We start from the raw sequence: 4980 nt of genomic DNA, 5'->3' as shown, positions 1-4980 counted from the left end.
TATGGGGATGACAATAATAGCACCTACCTTTCAGGGTTTTGTGAGGTTCAAATGAGATAATGCACATAAACAGCCTTCAAACACTATATAAATGTCAGCTATTCTGTGCTCTAATATTGAATGCTATGCCTCAGTTTTCTCATCTGTTAAATTGAAAGGGTTGGGCTAGATCATTTCTTAGGTCCCTTTCACCCTCAAAACCATGATCCTATGAGCCTATTACTATGGGAAAAAGGGAATACTAGCTTGTTTTCCTGGACAATAAGGCAAGCTCCTCATCAAGCTAGAAAGGCAATTTGAGGACAAAAAAAAAAGCAAGGGTTACTTTGCCCAGCAGGAATTGTAGTGTACCAGAGCTGGTACTCACCAACCTAGAAACAAACTTTCAAGACATATTTAGATAAATTCACAGGTAACACAACCACAATGGGATTTACTAAGGAAATCTAGAGAGGAATAAGGTATTCCCCAACCTGCTGAGAATGACACTATAGAAGAATACAAGCCACTTTCAAAACATATTCCTAGGTGCCTCCATTCAAGAAAACCTTGGATTAGATGGATGGAACAGGTATATTGGTTCTGATTGTAAGCAATTACCAATGGAGGTATCACTACAACCTATCACAAAAATATTCACGAACAGGAAATTTTCTAAGGGATATGGGAATTGAGTTTTGTATGGAAGAAGCAGATACATTTGGCCAAATTTGTTGGCTGAGCTAACATTGCTTAGATTCTTTTTCAAATGTACTGTGTATCCTGGCTCTTAAGTAGTAGAACTATGTCCAAACCATGCTCATCCTGAATGAAGGCATGGCAAAGCTAATTTAAATATTTGATCCTTCCCTCCTAAGTCTTATCACTTACACCTAGAGCAAGGCCCCAGATATACTTAACCCAAGCCTATAGCTCTTACCTCCTAGATATGAATGGAGGCCCTGCCATTCATCCACGGTGCTTAGCTCCAGATGAGTCTCTCCATCCCTATAGCCATTGCTATGAGTGGTAATGTTATAGGAAGGCAAATTCTGGCTCAGAATAAAGAGGAACTTCCTAACATTAAGTGGTCCAAAATGGAATGACCTTCCTCCTGGTGTCATCAATTCCCTATCACTAAAGATCTACAAGTTAAAGGTGGATACACATTTCTTCATGGTATTGTAAAGAGAAAAACCTTCAGTTAGGTGAGGGTTTGACTATACAAAAATCCAATAACTTTTAAGGTCTCTTGGAGCTCATAGCTTCAATTTAATTCAAACAACCTTTCCTGTTGCATGTATTATGTACAAAGTGTACACTGAGCAAAGTTTAGCTAAAACATAAATCCAAGCCTCTGAGGGATAGGAAGGAACTCAGTAAGCAAAGAGGGGTTAGAGGATGTTCTAGGCATTGGGGAAAATGTGATTAATGGCAGGATGTGGTGAGAGTCCAGGACATATACAGGAAATACCAAGTAGTACATTTTGGAAGAAGTGTATACTGCTTGGAGCAGTGTTGTATGAGATAAGATTGCAATGGCATGGCTAGGCCAGATTGTGACAGACATTAAATGCCAGGCAAACAAGTATGAACTTTACTCAGTGAACAATGGGGAGGCATTAAAGGGATCTGAGGAGTATTACATAATTAGATATAGGTATAAGGAAGATTAGCTTGGGATTTGTTGGAAGGATTTGCTAAAGGAGATACAGTAAAGCTGATTAGACCTATTAGGAGAGTAGTGCTATAGTGTGAGTGGGTGGTAACAAAGATCTGTGATAGGATTGTGATCCTGAGAATATAAAAGGGGATGAATGCAAAATCATTTAAGAAGTAAAATTAGCAGTTTGACAGCCAGTTGGATATGAGAGATGAAGGAGATAGAAGGGTCAAAAGTAATCCCAAGGTTATAAACACGAGAGTAAGTGTTATTTACAATAATTGTAACATCAGAAAGGGGAGCCATTTGAATGGGAAGGAGAGATAATAGTTTGGTTTGGAACACAACGAGTTTGAAGAACTGGTGGAACATCCAGGTGTAGATGTCTTATAAATAGCTGGCATTGTTCATCTGGACATTAGAAAAGAGAGCAGACAAGTACATACACACACACACACACACACATACATATGCTTAGTGTCATCTGATTCTAAGGGCTATTTGAAAACATCTAAATAAATGAGATTAAGAAGGGGGAAGCTTTGGTAAGAGAAGACAGTTACTGGTGATATTAAACAAAATAATATCACTAATGATTAGGAAAAATTAGATTTCAAGAAGCTATGGAAAAAGTGAATTGTGAGGAAGTTGAGGTATTAGTTATAGGCAAATATCTCAAAAAGCTTGGAAATAAACTGGAAGAGACAGCAGGAAAAGAATCTGGGTGGGATAGATAGGTCAAAGGAATACTTTTTTAGGATTAGGGAGACGTGATTTTATTTGTAAGCAAATGGGAAGGATCCAATGGAAAGGGGGCTATTGAAAATGCATCATTGAAAGGAGTTTTTTTTTAAATTAAAATAAAATTAATAGTAACATTTCTATGGTACTCTAAAGTTTGCAAAGTACTTTCCTCACAATAACCATCACAAGGACATCACAATAGTCTGTCTGCTGTGATTGAATCCAAAATAGAAAAAGTAGGTAAAGACACTAAGGAGTTTCAAGAAGGAATACTGGATGGAACCTTAGGAAGCTCCTATCAGTTGGCCTAAATTTTCTCAATAAAATAGATAGCTAAGTACTATGTTTCAAGTATGGATATTTGGCATAAGCATGCACATGGAGTGTGCTGGGTATGCCCCAGTATGCACCAAAATCATAGGGAAAAAAAACAGTGCCATATTAGAGAGGACCAATAGTAATACAGCACCATTTTTTTAAAAATGGAGTGTTCTGAGTCATCCTGAGTGTCTGGAGCTGAGATGAAGTATTGTGGAGATTGTTTATGGAACAACAAGGAAATCAGCAGCACTCAACCAAAGAATGCTTAGTAGAGAATAAGGTGTAAAATGATGGGCAGGGGGAGGTTAGGAAGGGTTTTAAAAAACTAACAGTACTTTTTATTTGATTCTGGTGGCAACAGGGAACCCCTGGAGTTGATGAAGTTGGGATGGGGAGGAGAGGTGAGGGTAACATAGTTGGACAGGTGTTTTAGGAAATAACTTTCTCAGAGGAGAGAAGGGAGCATGTTTGAGAGATATCGGTGAAATTGACAGGTCTTGACAACACATTGGACATAAAGGGTAAGAAAAAGTGAGGAGTTAAGGATGGCATCTAGGTTGTGATCTTGTGGAATTAGGAGGATAGTGTTAACCTTTACAGTAATAAGGAATGTGACAGGAAAAGGGTGTTTAGGGAGGAAGATAATAAGTTTGGTTCTGTACATGTTGAGTTAAGATGTCTACTGGACATCTAGTTCAAAATGGGTGAAAGGCAGTTGGAGATGCAAGACTGAAGTTCAATAGAGAAGTTGGAGTAGGTCAGGCAGATTTGAGAGTTGTCAGAACAGAGATAGTAATTAAATCCATGGTAATTGATGAGATCACTAAGTGAAGTAGTGTGGAAGGAGAAAGAAGAGGGCCAAGGATAGAACCCTATGATGTACCTGTGGTTAAAGGACATGATCTAGATCAAGATCTAGCAAAGGAAACTGAGGAGTGGTCAGATGGGTAGGAGGAGAAGATAGTGTCCAGAAAACCTAAAGAGAAGAGAGGATCAAGGAGGAGAGGGTGATCAATAGGGTCAAAGCCTACAGATAAGAGAGAAAATGAGACATGTGCAAGGCATGTTGTGGAGGTAGAATCAATAAGACCTAGCAACTGATTGGATATGTGGGGTTAAGGAATGTGAAGAATTAAGGATGATTTTTAGGATTTGAAGCTATAGCTGACTGTAAGGATGGTGTTGTCTCAACAGAAACAAGGAATTTCAACAAGGGTAGGTTTGGAAGAAAGGAAATGAATTTAGGTTTGGAAATGTTGAGTTCTATAGCACCCTGATGTAATCTGACCACATATAGAGTGGCTTGTTTAGTTCTGAGTATCACACACTTGGAATATCAGAGATAAGCTGAAGCATTCAAAAGAGTGTGATCAAGATAAAATGACTGGATAACATGTCATATTGTGATCATCTGAAAGAAGTGACAATGTTAACCCATAAAATAGAAGATAGCATGGAGGAGTGGACATGTCTTCAAGTACCTGAAGAGTTGTCATGTGGAAAGAGAGATTATATTTGTTCTTTTTGACCACACAGGCCCAAATTAGGAGCAATGGGTCAAATGAGTAGAGGAAGAATTAGATTTGATGTAAGGAAAATTTCCCTAATGAGTAGAGTTATCCAAAAGTGGAATGGGCTATCTCAGGTGATGGTGGATTGTACTTCCCAGTGAAGATCTTCAAGAAGTTGAATAAGCACATGTCAGCAGTGTTGTGGTGGGGATTCTTTGACAAGTACAGGTTGGAGTAGGGGCTCTCAGAGGTTTGTTTTAATTCACATTTTGTATCTGAGAAATAAAGACAAAGTATTCTAGAGAAGATTTGAAAGTGAAAATACATTTACTTAGCTGATGGGAAGAAGAAAGACTTCTTAGGGGTGAAGATTAAATCAGTGATTTTACTGGAATGAGGAATTCCTAGATGAAAAAAATCAATCTACCCGTTAGCTTCTGCACCTTTTCTGCAACTTATGGTGTTAGATAAGCGGCTGAAAAGAGTGAAAAGTTAAGTGACTTGGTCAAGGTCACATAGCCAGTAAGCAGTAGGGGCAGTACTTGAACTCAGATCTTCCTAGCTCTGAAACCAGCTGTCTAATCACTACTCCAAAGCATTCTAAAAAAGAGAAAGTGCAATAGAGTATAAGGGATAGCTTGTATGGATGCACATCTTGGAGAGAGAGTGTGGCAAGTTCTAGAAAGAAGAGCCCCATTTGGTTGGATCATGGAGTATATGAAAAGAATGAATGTGGAATAAAATTTTAATATAGAATCTTAG

The sequence above is a fragment of the Phascolarctos cinereus genome, unplaced genomic scaffold, assembly GCF_003287225.1.
Source record: "Phascolarctos cinereus isolate Bilbo 61053 unplaced genomic scaffold, phaCin_HiC Scaffold_2;HRSCAF=192, whole genome shotgun sequence".
Taxonomy (NCBI): Eukaryota; Metazoa; Chordata; class Mammalia; order Diprotodontia; family Phascolarctidae; genus Phascolarctos; species Phascolarctos cinereus.
Note: the sequence above shows the minus strand (reverse complement) of the source record.